Below are 16,514 nucleotides of genomic sequence, written 5' to 3'. Positions count from 1 at the left end.
TTGGTCTTCGCAGCGGTCGCTGGACAGCAGAGTCTCCCACTGCTCCGCACTCGGGTTTTGTATTTTGGGGACCACGTCTATGTTTTGACAGGCCCATGTGATGTGGTATAGTGTAGGTTTTTCGTCGCACCAGGGACATTTGTTCGTGTATATCGTAGGGTGCATTTTGTTTAGTATATGTAGGTTTGGGAAAGAGCCTGTTTGTAATTGTCTCCAAGTGACAGCTTCCTCTCTGCTGAGAGATTTGTGCGGTGGGGGATATCGCATTCTTCTGCCTCTATAGTTTTGTAGTATGGCCGAGTATTCCCTGGGTGCTGGCGCGAGTTCCGCGGTCTCGTCGGAAGCTCGGAAAGTAATGTATCCTCGAGCTATCCTGTCGGCCTCTCGGTTCCCTGCCACCCCCGTGTGCCCCGGTACCCACACAATTTTGTGTCGGATCTTGTCGTTTTGTTCTTCCAGGTTTTTAATTCTGTCGCTCGCTGCGAGAAGTATACGGAGCGCGTGACGACCTATCCTGCCATTCATGTAATTTCGGCAGGCTGTTTGAGAGTCCGTGAGTATTGTTAATGACCGCCCGGTTCTATATCCCTCCGCCACCGCTAGAGCAACAGCTACTTCCTCGGACTCTGCAGCTGTGCAGCCTCGGAGAGACGCGCTGGTCATTTCGCGTAAAGACGAATCGACCACCGCCGCTACAGCGATTTTGGTATCTCCTCCTCTCCAAGACGCGTCTGTATACACGGTCGTGGCTTGAGGAGCGTATGTTTTCTCGATGAATTCGGCCCTCGCTTCTCTTCTGCCTCGATGGAGGTTGGGATCCATGTTTTTTGGTATTGGTGCTACCTTGAGGGTCTTGCGAAGCTCGTCGGGGATCGTTGCCGTCCTCGACATTTCTCGCATCTGCTCGCGGTATCCGAGCCTCTGCAGGAGCGCTCTTCCTGTCGTTGTTTGCAACAGCCTGAGTTTTTGCGACTCAAGCTGCGCCTCTCGTAGCTCTTCAAAGGTGTTGTGTAATCCCAGGGCCATGAGTTTTTCTGTAGACGTGTTGCGTGGTAGTCGGAGCGCTGTCTTATACGCTTTGCGTAGCAGAAAAATTTCACATAGCACAGGGGCGACACTTGAGCCAATGCAAATCCCACGTTTCTGGACATAGAATTGTTCTTTGTAGCTTATGATTGTAGAATTGAGGTACAGGGCCAAGAGTTCCAGAAATGATTCAATACTAACACCACATGAATTCTGAAAAGACACCTCACCCGCCTCTTCAATACACTCTCTCAAAGCAATGAACAGTTCATCGTGCGGCACCGAGTAAAAAAGTTCCTCTGCATCCACTGAAAATGCAGAGTTTGCACCGCACACGTCACTCCGCAGAATGTCAACTAAGACGGCTGAGGAGGCGACTTTAAAAGGGTCCACAGTACAAAGGCTGTTCAAGTGACGCTGGAGGAACCTGCCTAGACGTGCCTGCCAGCTGTGTCGCTCTGTGATAATGGCTCCGAAGGGACATTCAGGCTTGTGAGTTTTTGCGTTGAAGAAAACTTTCAGTGCATCTCCTTTGCAGTTGCTCACCTCCTTCCCCAGCCTGTCCAGCTTGCACTCTTTTAGCAACTGCAACGCCCTACTCTTAGCCTTAGCTGGCTTAAGAAGTGAGCGCTTAAAGGGTCAGTCTACTGAATTTTATCGACCATATTTTCTTTGCGGCAACCGATAGCTCTTTACTCAAATTACCGTTTAGCCAGCTGTGGTGCCAAGGAGTGCGGTAGAACATTTTAAAATAGAATTTATTAATGTGGGAACACATCTGTACGAGATGGTAGTCTCATCTGGCAACCATCTGGATTTCTGCCGCGCGGCGACAAACATGGCGGCGCCCGTCAAAGCCGGACCTCTCGCTTCGGACTGAATTCTCGTTGTTGCTGCCTTTTTCAGTGCGTTCACTGGCCATAAATTGGGCGCCTGTCTTTCGCTTCGTCTCATCTCGCCTATAAGAAAACATATAAGAGATAAATTTGCTTCATTTTAATAATTAGAGTGATGATTCTGCCGCTCCTAGGCTTAAGTGGAGAGTCGGTTTGTTTACAGCAATGGTTCCCGTCCTGCCGACCAGATGGCGCCACTATAGGCTGAGTTTATTTTTGCGTCTCTGCTAGCATACGCTGAACTAAAAGTGGGAATGTGCCTGCGTTTTGCGTACGTGTGACTATAAATATTCATGTGATTTACAGAAAAAGCGAGCGGTACGCCTTCTACAGTTTACTAGAACAAAACGTGCGTTTCTCTGACATTGGGGCATACAAATGGTACGTAGAATATTCACTTATGCTTCTACAAAAAAAGACTACCACTTTCTTGAACAAAATGAACGTTTGGCGTCGCCACCATGCTTTTTACGCGACTTTTAACGCCGAAATAAAATATAAATTCCTGCGTAAACCGGGCGCAGACCCCTCGTTATTGATGTTATAGGGTGCCAACTACCAGAATATGCCATTATTTATACACTCATCTCGGTGAGTAGTCTGACCCTATCAATTGCTTTTGTAGCCTTTGCATCATACACCTCCCGAGAAAAGAACGACAAAGCCTCCATCCTTATCGGCTTGCATCAGAGACAGCATTGAATCACGAAAGTGCCCAACGACTTTGTTCACCTTTGTTGGTTGGTTGGTATATGGGGTTTAACGTCCCAAAGCGACTAAGGCTATGAGAGACGCCGTAGTGGAGGGCTCCGGAAATTTCGACCACCTGGGGTTCTTTAACGTGCACTGACATCGCACAGTACACGGGCCTCTAGAATTTTTCCTCCAAAGAAATTCCAGCCGCCGCGGCCGGGATCGAACCCGCGTCTTTTGGGTCAGCAGCCGAGCACCATAGCCACTCAGCCACCGCGGCGGCTGTTCACCTTTGTGTGTCTTCTTGTTCTTGTTTCAGACGTGTTCTTCTAGAGATGTTTCTTCTAGAGATGATTTGAGTGTCGTTGCAGACTCGATTTTTAACCCGATTCAAAGGCATCATGAAGTCACTGAAATTTTCCATAGAACTTCCGGCTCACGATTCCATTCAGTTTTTAGATATTCACCTGTATTTTAATTCTGTTAGTCATTTTTGCTGGACTTACGAGCCACGGTGCAAGAAAGCGCTACTACCTTACGACTCTTCTCTTAAGCGAGGCATAGCAGCCACATGTCTCAGGTCGGCGCTCCTCAAGTCATGTCCGCACAAAGTTGGTAGTAGTTTTGACAACCAGGTTCAAAGACTTAAAGAAGCAGGCTTTCCTGGCGATGTTCTTGTGGCTGTCGCAGAAACTCTAAAGAAAAAGCTTCACAAAGACAGAGAACACATCCAGTTATCTAAGATAAATGTACCGGGACAACAGAAAAGGAAGTTTGAAGCTATGCCCTATGTACACAGGCTCTCGCACAATTTGAAGAGAGTGGCAGCAAAATTTGGTATTGGTGTGGTATTTTCAGCTCCCCTCAAGCTTGCAAAGCTTTGCGCTCTGGCAGATCATGAGAGCGTCAAGAATTCAGGGTGTAGCACAAAACACAAGAAGCCGCACGTCTCATGCGCCACAGATATTGTTTATCAGATCCCTCTACGCTGCGGAAGTGTGTACATTGGGCAGACGGGCAGATGCCTAAACGCGAGGCTCAGTGAACACGCATCTTCGCTTCGTCAGCAAACTGATGAGCACTTGCCAAAGCATTGCAAGAGCTGCCCAGGTTGCTTTCCCTCTTTGATACGCACGAAGATCTTAGGAAGGGGTAAAGATCAATTGGCGAGGGAAATCTTGGAAGCTCATCAAATATCACAACGCGGTAGTGACACGTGCATTAGCACACCATCTATTTATCTAATGGAAAAAGAAAGAAACTTTCTAAGACGCACTTAATGTTTGTAAACAGTCTTCATGACCGGTGGCTATTCCTCCCCCTTTCGTCTCTTTTTCTTTTACCGGATTTTTCTAGATTATCACAGTTTTGCCATTCTTTCAAGTTTGCGCATGCGTGTCTTTGCTCGAGAAGGGATGTGTCTTTCGTTTATCGATTTCATTCAGTTGTAAGTTGTAGCCCCGTCCTGTCCTCATCTTTCTGTGTCCTGTTTCAACGCTACGTCTGTTCGTTCAGATTATGTATGACCAACTGGCCCCACAGTGTACTCTGTTAAACTTCAAAGGGGAAGACGCGGAGTAAAGTCCCCATTGTTGGCAGTCGAAACAAATTCAATAGAATCGCCTCTGTAAGATTTAAAAATGAGTCGAATTTTATAGAGGTTGCTTTGTGGCGTCGCTATATAAACTGGCTCCGTTGAGATTAAAAACAAATTCTGTACAATTGGCTCCGTAAGAATTCATAATGAGCCGAGTTTCATCGATTTTGTTTTGTGCCTTCGCTATATGAACTCGCTCCGTTCGCAGTCAAAAAAAGTTGTATAGAATTGGCTCGGTAAGGCTTTTTAATGAGCCAAATTTTATAGAGATTGTTCACTGTCTTCACTATATCAATTCGCTTTGTTCGCGTTAAAAAAGCAGTAAAATTTTAAACCAAACTGCACATCAGCAAGCTAATTCAACGCGAGAATATATAGCATTATGTCTTCAAAAGGCGCTCCTGAATGAACGACTAACCTCGAGAAAAAATTTGGCAGAACTCAGCGGCTCATATATATTCGTTTCCTTTCTTGAGTTAGAAACAACCTCAGTGCCGTTGCGATCGTGTGAATCTCCGGAAACGTGATCAACAAAGCGTACAAATATCTGTAAGCGAATATTTTTTCTTCGATGAACGACAAAATATGATAAGCTCTCACTATGAGCACGAATAGGAGCAGCCGTGCTCACGGCCGATTTTATTGCATTCACCATTTTTCGAGATCGAGTTGATTAGTGTCTGCATGAATTGTTTCCTATTTTTTCTTTGCCGAAAAAAATTTGCCTAGCTTTCTTCCCGTAACGTCCTATGTGTAGCATAAACGCTTTGCACGTGTTTTACCACCAATGGTTTTGTCAACCTAGCACACGACACGCTGTGGGACAGTAATTCGGTGCAGTATTAACAGAACCTCTCCAAAAATTTGTAAGTCACCTTTCCTGCATAGCGAAAACACTTTTACCACGGCATTGCGGCCCGCTAGAGGCAGGTGTTGGGATCAGCACAGAGGACTGCAAAGTTGCGTTTCACCCTTCTGTCACAACTGCTGCAAGATGTGGGGGGGGGGGGGGGGGGGGGGGCATTTCACCTGCGAGGAAATGGCTTGGCAGAACTGCGCCTAAATCCTTTATCGCCGCAACAACACAATGCAGAAGCGCGTGCAGGAAAGGCACGCGATAATATTCTGATAATACATTTCTTCAGCACTACACCCGATTTCTGACACCCCAAACAAGTTTGGCCTGAATGGTAAAAACTAGGGGTGTGCGAATATCAAATTTTTCGAATACGAATCGAATACGAATACTTGGTTCCGAATATCGAATCGTTTATCGAATAATCAAGGACAGACGCATTTAACCACTACAAAACATTTATTTGAGCACCCAAGAACATCACAGTTCAACTATCAGTGATGAAATAAGCACAAAAGGTGTGTGTGGCTGCTGTTATGGCTCGGGTAGCGTGGCCAGTTGTTGCATCACCATGGGGGCTCGTACAGGATGAGGAACAGGTCTGAACTTCGAGGATGGGGTTACGAAAACAAGCAGGTTTAATGGCACTTTGAGAAGACACTTATTTACATAAATTTACAAAAGAAGAGCAAGGAATAAAAAATTAAGAGTTCATGACGTCGAGCGACTGGATGAGCCTTTTACCCAGGGCCCAGAGCGTTCGTGCTCACTTCGGGCGCAGGTTAAATAGCCCAAGGCTCCGCCCTTTCACCAGGCCGCAATTCATCGTGACACAAAAGATCGGCACTACACAACACAGCCAACGAAGACACCTGTTGTAGAGTCTACCCGTGGGAACTGGCGAGGAGGAAACGTAAGTCTGCATCTCTGTCGCACTGCGAGGCAATCATACTGTTGGCAGCTCGCGTCCATCGAACACAGGTGTGGCATGATGACGTCGCAGCCGCAGCTGCACTGGCTTCCTCTGATTCGTTCCGGGTTTTTTTCAGACAAGGGGCACCCTTTCTTCCCCTGTCGTCGGTTGCTTCTCGAAGGTCGTTGGCACCGAGCCGAGCGTGGGGTCATCTTGGGGGTCAAACGACCCGTCGAAATTGCCGCTACTGTTGCCGCCACCGTGATCATCCCGGTCGATGAAATCTGCGCCTTAATATCTCTTTGGCTGGTTTACATCCCGGTCATGACACTGCACAAAAAAGTATCAAAGTCTCGAACATTGTTTTTAGAAGAGTGGAAATATCAGAGAAGATGGCTGGTACACAGCATTGATCAAGGCTAGCTTGCCATAAGCACAAAAGCTCGTTGCTGGGATGAACATAAAAGGTTGTCGTGAAGGAAAACCGGCTGTTCCACATGATCAGGCAGAAGTAGTTCCCTTCTAGCTGAAACGACTTCTCCAGCCACAGAAAATGCCCTCTAAATTGGCACTGAACTGGCCCGTATTGCGAGGTATTTCGTGCACAGCTCTTAGCCACAAAGAAGCTCACCAGTGCAGTCAGCTACTGCATGGCCCAACGTTACGCATTGCTCTGGGCGCCGCCATGTTGTTATGTCTCGGTCGATAGGACTTGCGGACCGAACTGAACGCCGGTGCTCGCAATAGAATATTCGGCTAGATACGAATATTCGCGTGGTGTCGAATATTCGAAACAACACGAATACTTGGACTTCGAATCGAATACGATTACTAAAAATATAGTATTCGAATTATATTCGAAAATTTCGAATATTCGCACACCCCTAGTAAAAACCCCTTCCGCTGTAAAGAGAGGCTGGCTTCGAGAGTTTTGCAAATTAAGGGTTATGCCCACGTAGATTGCCACGTCGTCCCAGCATGCTGCGGCCTCAAGCGAGAACATGCTGTCTTGTTCTCAAGTCTTGAATAAGGATTAAGCGCTATAAGTACTGCGCTGCCAAAGTACAGTGTGAGAGCATTGTCCACAGGCTCGTCAAGCAAATCTGCTCCCAGACGCGAAGCCAACACTGCTTTTGACAATTCCTTAAAGCAAGCATATGGCTTTCGCAAGGGCCTCTCATGTGATACACAGTTAGCTTCATTCATAAATGACATAAGCTCTAACCTAGACCTGAACATACCTGTAGACGCGCTGTTCTTAGATTTCGAAAAGGCCTTCGATAAAGTTCCCCATCAGAGACTACTACTTAAACTCTCAAGATTGTGCATTAACCCCTTTGTATTAGATTCGATTTCTAATTTCCTTACGAACCGAAAGCAATTTGTGTACGCTAACAGCCGCTCCTCGTCCTTTTCTCCAGTCCTCTCCGGAGTCCCCCAAGGTACAGTACTCGGACCATTGCTGTTTCTAATTTATATTAATGACCTGCCTAGTAACATATCCTCTAACATCCGCCTTTTCGCAGGTGACTGCGTACTTTATCGCCCCACCACACCACCTCTGACTCTAGAATTTTACAGGATGACCTTAAATGGATTGAAACTTGGTGCAACAAATGGTTAATGTGCCTAAACACTAATAAAACTTTCCTTTCAGCGTCGGAAAAACTATCAGGCATCATGTTACACCATTTGTGGCTCGGTAATCTCATCTGTCCACTCTTACAAATACCTTGGCGTCACCATTTCAGATACACTAACCTGGTCAGAGCATATAATGAACATTACTAACGAAGCCAATCGCACTCTTGGTTGCCTCCGTCGAAACTTGCGCCTAGCCTCTGCATCCGTGAAAACACTTACTTATCTTACATTTATCAGACCTAAAATAAAATACGCATGCTCAGTGGGATCCCCATCAAGCTAATCTTTCTAACACCCTCGAAGCTCTACAAAATCGCGCTGCCAGGTTTATTTTCTCAGACTACTCCTATTATTCCAGTGTCACTGCACTCAAATCACGGGCTAATCTTACTAATCTTGAAAAGCGACGCTGCATCTTCAGGCTGTGCCTTTTTCACAAGTTCTACCATACGTCACTCAATGTTTCAGCAATCTTACCAGTTCATCGACAGTCAAGCCGCACCAGCCATCCTAAAGCCGTCGTTGTTGTTGTTGTTGTCCTCTAGAAAATGGCGCATACCCACTGCGGGGGATTGGCCAAGACACAGGCGGCAACTGATAGGTGTACTAAATGTTAAACAAGAAAATAATGGTGGGGAAAAATAAAATAATCTATCCGCCCCCAGCCAGACCACAGCCCATCTTCGTTCATTTTTTCTTCAGACCGCTCGGGACTGGAACAAACTGCCTGTCGACGCTGTGCACCACTCCGACCCACATTCCTTCAAGACTGCCATTGAACCACTCTTCACTTGAACATTATGCCCATCCCTCATGTAATACCCCACACCAAGGGGCATTTGAGGTACTAATAATAAAAAAAAATAAAAAAGAAGCTATTGTGGAAGGTTTGATAATGGCTACACCCCGGTGTATTCCATTCTCGCTGTGCAAATCTGTAGTTGAGACTGGGGGTCGCTACAGAAAAGAGGCCCATTGTTAATATTATGGTCCTAATGTGTTTCTATGTGTTCGCTAGCATCCCAGACAACACAAGTACATCCTCAGGACGTCCTGAGGATTAATTTTTGAGGAAATTTTGTTATCCTGAGGACGTCATCTTCTAATCCTCAAAAGGTCCTCATTTAGTCCTCTTGTCCGGCGTCAGTATGTCCTCAGGACATCCTCAGATTTCCTCTGGAGGACTTTCTCAGTCTGTTTTCAGGACATCAGACGATGATGTAGCCCAGGGAATGTGGGTCACTGATTTCTTAATTATTGTAGGCAGTGTGCACAGCGGTTGTGAAACTGCTTTCTTCGTGCTTCTTTTGTCTTGTATTTTAGCAAACAAATTTTGCAAAAGTTTCGCATACTCAAGAAGTAACTGGTTCGTTCACCATATTTGTTATCAGTTACAGGTTATTCTACATGCAATATTTTCCTACAGCAATGACTATATAACTCTCACAGGAGTTGAACTCTTTCGCCTCAGTGGAATAGCCAATCCAACAAATTACCCAAAAATTTGCGCACTCCAACCCCATCAGAAGCATGCAGTACATGTGACCAGGTTTGCAAACCAAAATAACTTAGATATCTCCTGAAGGCACACAATATTTTCAGTCAGAATGGTCTACATTACTTCTCTATTGTACACAAGTATCTTTTAATAAACCTGAAGTTTTTACGAAATGAAAGCCGAGTGCGAGAGATAAAGCTGGTTTCATCTCAGTTCAATGCCACAATATTGTCCTGAGATAGGACATTTGTAGGATATTTGGGAAATTTTCGTCCTCCAGTCGTGCGGAAAGTACAAACTGAGGACATCCTCATGAGGGCCGTTTGCCGCGATGCACTCAAAAAGTACTCAGAATGTCCTGTTCGGGATGATGACGTTTTGACCATTTGAGGACGTCCTCAGGACGTTTGTTGTTGTCTGGGATCCGCACCTTATTGTGCGTTTTTATCGTAAAGACTTTCAAAATTTTTCTTACCTCAACCGCTGGCTCGTTTGCGGTGAAACTGCACACAGAGCTTGCGTATTATGGTAACTTTTGTATCGTAGCAAGTTTTACAACGGTACTTACTTAGTTGAGCCGTGCGCGATGCAAAAGCGTAATCGTCTGCGTCGAGATCGGCGCACCGAAACCCAAAACACCGAGTTTTTGCTGGATGGATGGATGGATGGATGGATGGATGGATGGATGGATGGATGGATGGATGGATGGATGGATGGATGGATGGATGGATGGATGGATGGATGGATGGATGGATGGATGGATGGATGGATGGATGGATGGATGGATGGATGGATGGATGGATGGATGGATGGATGGATGGATGGATGGATGGATGGATGGATGGATGGATGGATGGATGGATGGATGGATGGATGGATGGATGGATGGATGGATGGATGGATGGATGGATGGATGGATGGATGGATGGATGGATGGATGGATGGATGGATGGATGGATGGATGGATGGATGGATGGATGGATGGATGGATGGATGGATGGATGGATGGATGGATGGATGGATGGATGGATGGATGGATGGATGGATGGATGGATGGATGGATGGATGGATGGATGGATGGATGGATGGATGGATGGATGGATGGATGGATGGATGGATGGATGGATGGATGGATGGATGGATGGATGGATGGATGGATGGATGGATGGATGGATGGATGGATGGATGGATGGATGGATGGATGGATGGATGGATGGATGGATGGATGGATGGATGGATGGATGGATGGATGGATGGATGGATGGATGGATGGATGGATGGATGGATGGATGGATGGATGGATGGATGGATGGATGGATGGATGGATGGATGGATGGATGGATGGATGGATGGATGGATGGATGGATGGATGGATGGATGGATGGATGGATGGATGGATGGATGGATGGATGGATGGATGGATGGATGGATGGATGGATGGATGGATGGATGGATGGATGGATGGATGGATGGATGGATGGATGGATGGATGGATGGATGGATGGATGGATGGATGGATGGATGGATGGATGGATGGATGGATGGATGGATGGATGGATGGATGGATGGATGGATGGATGGATGGATGGATGGATGGATGGATGGATGGATGGATGGATGGATGGATGGATGGATGGATGGATGGATGGATGGATGGATGGATGGATGGATGGATGGATGGATGGATGGATGGATGGATGGATGGATGGATGGATGGATGGATGGATGGATGGATGGATGGATGGATGGATGGATGGATGGATGGATGGATGGATGGATGGATGGATGGATGGATGGATGGATGGATGGATGGATGGATGGATGGATGGATGGATGGATGGATGGATGGATGGATGGATGGATGGATGGATGGATGGATGGATGGATGGATGGATGGATGGATGGATGGATGGATGGATGGATGGATGGATGGATGGATGGATGGATGGATGGATGGATGGATGGATGGATGGATGGATGGATGGATGGATGGATGGATGGATGGATGGATGGATGGATGGATGGATGGATGGATGGATGGATGGATGGATGGATGGATGGATGGATGGATGGATGGATGGATGGATGGATGGATGGATGGATGGATGGATGGATGGATGGATGGATGGATGGATGGATGGATGGATGGATGGATGGATGGATGGATGGATGGATGGATGGATGGATGGATGGATGGATGGATGGATGGATGGATGGATGGATGGATGGATGGATGGATGGATGGATGGATGGATGGATGGATGGATGGATGGATGGATGGATGGATGGATGGATGGATGGATGGATGGATGGATGGATGGATGGATGGATGGATGGATGGATGGATGGATGGATGGATGGATGGATGGATGGATGGATGGATGGATGGATGGATGGATGGATGGATGGATGGATGGATGGATGGATGGATGGATGGATGGATGGATGGATGGATGGATGGATGGATGGATGGATGGATGGATGGATGGATGGATGGATGGATGGATGGATGGATGGATGGATGGATGGATGGATGGATGGATGGATGGATGGATGGATGGATGGATGGATGGATGGATGGATGGATGGATGGATGGATGGATGGATGGATGGATGGATGGATGGATGGATGGATGGATGGATGGATGGATGGATGGATGGATGGATGGATGGATGGATGGATGGATGGATGGATGGATGGATGGATGGATGGATGGATGGATGGATGGATGGATGGATGGATGGATGGATGGATGGATGGATGGATGGATGGATGGATGGATGGATGGATGGATGGATGGATGGATGGATGGATGGATGGATGGATGGATGGATGGATGGATGGATGGATGGATGGATGGATGGATGGATGGATGGATGGATGGATGGATGGATGGATGGATGGATGGATGGATGGATGGATGGATGGATGGATGGATGGATGGATGGATGGATGGATGGATGGATGGATGGATGGATGGATGGATGGATGGATGGATGGATGGATGGATGGATGGATGGATGGATGGATGGATGGATGGATGGATGGATGGATGGATGGATGGATGGATGGATGGATGGATGGATGGATGGATGGATGGATGGATGGATGGATGGATGGATGGATGGATGGATGGATGGATGGATGGATGGATGGATGGATGGATGGATGGATGGATGGATGGATGGATGGATGGATGGATGGATGGATGGATGGATGGATGGATGGATGGATGGATGGATGGATGGATGGATGGATGGATGGATGGATGGATGGATGGATGGATGGATGGATGGATGGATGGATGGATGGATGGATGGATGGATGGATGGATGGATGGATGGATGGATGGATGGATGGATGGATGGATGGATGGATGGATGGATGGATGGATGGATGGATGGATGGATGGATGGATGGATGGATGGATGGATGGATGGATGGATGGATGGATGGATGGATGGATGGATGGATGGATGGATGGATGGATGGATGGATGGATGGATGGATGGATGGATGGATGGATGGATGGATGGATGGATGGATGGATGGATGGATGGATGGATGGATGGATGGATGGATGGATGGATGGATGGATGGATGGATGGATGGATGGATGGATGGATGGATGGATGGATGGATGGATGGATGGATGGATGGATGGATGGATGGATGGATGGATGGATGGATGGATGGATGGATGGATGGATGGATGGATGGATGGATGGATGGATGGATGGATGGATGGATGGATGGATGGATGGATGGATGGATGGATGGATGGATGGATGGATGGATGGATGGATGGATGGATGGATGGATGGATGGATGGATGGATGGATGGATGGATGGATGGATGGATGGATGGATGGATGGATGGATGGATGGATGGATGGATGGATGGATGGATGGATGGATGGATGGATGGATGGATGGATGGATGGATGGATGGATGGATGGATGGATGGATGGATGGATGGATGGATGGATGGATGGATGGATGGATGGATGGATGGATGGATGGATGGATGGATGGATGGATGGATGGATGGATGGATGGATGGATGGATGGATGGATGGATGGATGGATGGATGGATGGATGGATGGATGGATGGATGGATGGATGGATGGATGGATGGATGGATGGATGGATGGATGGATGGATGGATGGATGGATGGATGGATGGATGGATGGATGGATGGATGGATGGATGGATGGATGGATGGATGGATGGATGGATGGATGGATGGATGGATGGATGGATGGATGGATGGATGGATGGATGGATGGATGGATGGATGGATGGATGGATGGATGGATGGATGGATGGATGGATGGATGGATGGATGGATGGATGGATGGATGGATGGATGGATGGATGGATGGATGGATGGATGGATGGATGGATGGATGGATGGATGGATGGATGGATGGATGGATGGATGGATGGATGGATGGATGGATGGATGGATGGATGGATGGATGGATGGATGGATGGATGGATGGATGGATGGATGGATGGATGGATGGATGGATGGATGGATGGATGGATGGATGGATGGATGGATGGATGGATGGATGGATGGATGGATGGATGGATGGATGGATGGATGGATGGATGGATGGATGGATGGATGGATGGATGGATGGATGGATGGATGGATGGATGGATGGATGGATGGATGGATGGATGGATGGATGGATGGATGGATGGATGGATGGATGGATGGATGGATGGATGGATGGATGGATGGATGGATGGATGGATGGATGGATGGATGGATGGATGGATGGATGGATGGATGGATGGATGGATGGATGGATGGATGGATGGATGGATGGATGGATGGATGGATGGATGGATGGATGGATGGATGGATGGATGGATGGATGGATGGATGGATGGATGGATGGATGGATGGATGGATGGATGGATGGATGGATGGATGGATGGATGGATGGATGGATGGATGGATGGATGGATGGATGGATGGATGGATGGATGGATGGATGGATGGATGGATGGATGGATGGATGGATGGATGGATGGATGGATGGATGGATGGATGGATGGATGGATGGATGGATGGATGGATGGATGGATGGATGGATGGATGGATGGATGGATGGATGGATGGATGGATGGATGGATGGATGGATGGATGGATGGATGGATGGATGGATGGATGGATGGATGGATGGATGGATGGATGGATGGATGGATGGATGGATGGATGGATGGATGGATGGATGGATGGATGGATGGATGGATGGATGGATGGATGGATGGATGGATGGATGGATGGATGGATGGATGGATGGATGGATGGATGGATGGATGGATGGATGGATGGATGGATGGATGGATGGATGGATGGATGGATGGATGGATGGATGGATGGATGGATGGATGGATGGATGGATGGATGGATGGATGGATGGATGGATGGATGGATGGATGGATGGATGGATGGATGGATGGATGGATGGATGGATGGATGGATGGATGGATGGATGGATGGATGGATGGATGGATGGATGGATGGATGGATGGATGGATGGATGGATGGATGGATGGATGGATGGATGGATGGATGGATGGATGGATGGATGGATGGATGGATGGATGGATGGATGGATGGATGGATGGATGGATGGATGGATGGATGGATGGATGGATGGATGGATGGATGGATGGATGGATGGATGGATGGATGGATGGATGGATGGATGGATGGATGGATGGATGGATGGATGGATGGATGGATGGATGGATGGATGGATGGATGGATGGATGGATGGATGGATGGATGGATGGATGGATGGATGGATGGATGGATGGATGGATGGATGGATGGATGGATGGATGGATGGATGGATGGATGGATGGATGGATGGATGGATGGATGGATGGATGGATGGATGGATGGATGGATGGATGGATGGATGGATGGATGGATGGATGGATGGATGGATGGATGGATGGATGGATGGATGGATGGATGGATGGATGGATGGATGGATGGATGGATGGATGGATGGATGGATGGATGGATGGATGGATGGATGGATGGATGGATGGATGGATGGATGGATGGATGGATGGATGGATGGATGGATGGATGGATGGATGGATGGATGGATGGATGGATGGATGGATGGATGGATGGATGGATGGATGGATGGATGGATGGATGGATGGATGGATGGATGGATGGATGGATGGATGGATGGATGGATGGATGGATGGATGGATGGATGGATGGATGGATGGATGGATGGATGGATGGATGGATGGATGGATGGATGGATGGATGGATGGATGGATGGATGGATGGATGGATGGATGGATGGATGGATGGATGGATGGATGGATGGATGGATGGATGGATGGATGGATGGATGGATGGATGGATGGATGGATGGATGGATGGATGGATGGATGGATGGATGGATGGATGGATGGATGGATGGATGGATGGATGGATGGATGGATGGATGGATGGATGGATGGATGGATGGATGGATGGATGGATGGATGGATGGATGGATGGATGGATGGATGGATGGATGGATGGATGGATGGATGGATGGATGGATGGATGGATGGATGGATGGATGGATGGATGGATGGATGGATGGATGGATGGATGGATGGATGGATGGATGGATGGATGGATGGATGGATGGATGGATGGATGGATGGATGGATGGATGGATGGATGGATGGATGGATGGATGGATGGATGGATGGATGGATGGATGGATGGATGGATGGATGGATGGATGGATGGATGGATGGATGGATGGATGGATGGATGGATGGATGGATGGATGGATGGATGGATGGATGGATGGATGGATGGATGGATGGATGGATGGATGGATGGATGGATGGATGGATGGATGGATGGATGGATGGATGGATGGATGGATGGATGGATGGATGGATGGATGGATGGATGGATGGATGGATGGATGGATGGATGGATGGATGGATGGATGGATGGATGGATGGATGGATGGATGGATGGATGGATGGATGGATGGATGGATGGATGGATGGATGGATGGATGGATGGATGGATGGATGGATGGATGGATGGATGGATGGATGGATGGATGGATGGATGGATGGATGGATGGATGGATGGATGGATGGATGGATGGATGGATGGATGGATGGATGGATGGATGGATGGATGGATGGATGGATGGATGGATGGATGGATGGATGGATGGATGGATGGATGGATGGATGGATGGATGGATGGATGGATGGATGGATGGATGGATGGATGGATGGATGGATGGATGGATGGATGGATGGATGGATGGATGGATGGATGGATGGATGGATGGATGGATGGATGGATGGATGGATGGAT

The 16,514-nt window shown here is 47.6% G+C and overlaps 2 protein-coding genes across 4 annotated transcripts in view; both read left to right on the top strand.

Moving 5' to 3' along the window:
* The window catches only part of LOC149354181 (uncharacterized), a 99,341-nt gene extending 90,887 nt beyond the window's left edge, over nt 1–8,454 (top strand). Inside the window, exon 8 of the transcript XR_016291219.1 lies at nt 8,328–8,454. The gene's annotated coding sequence lies outside the window, so the exon portion shown is untranslated. The remainder of the gene's footprint in view (nt 1–8,327) is intronic.
* Nucleotides 1–16,514, top strand: part of LOC149354180 (uncharacterized) — a 320,413-nt gene that overhangs the window by 204,982 nt on the left and 98,917 nt on the right. The gene's annotated exons all lie outside the window — the stretch shown is intronic.

This window comes from Amblyomma mixtum, chromosome 3 (assembly GCF_055824585.1).
Source record: "Amblyomma mixtum isolate Tamu chromosome 3, ASM5582458v1, whole genome shotgun sequence".
Classification (NCBI taxonomy): Eukaryota; Metazoa; Arthropoda; class Arachnida; order Ixodida; family Ixodidae; genus Amblyomma; species Amblyomma mixtum.
Note: the sequence above shows the minus strand (reverse complement) of the source record. Positions and strands in the feature narration are given on the sequence as shown.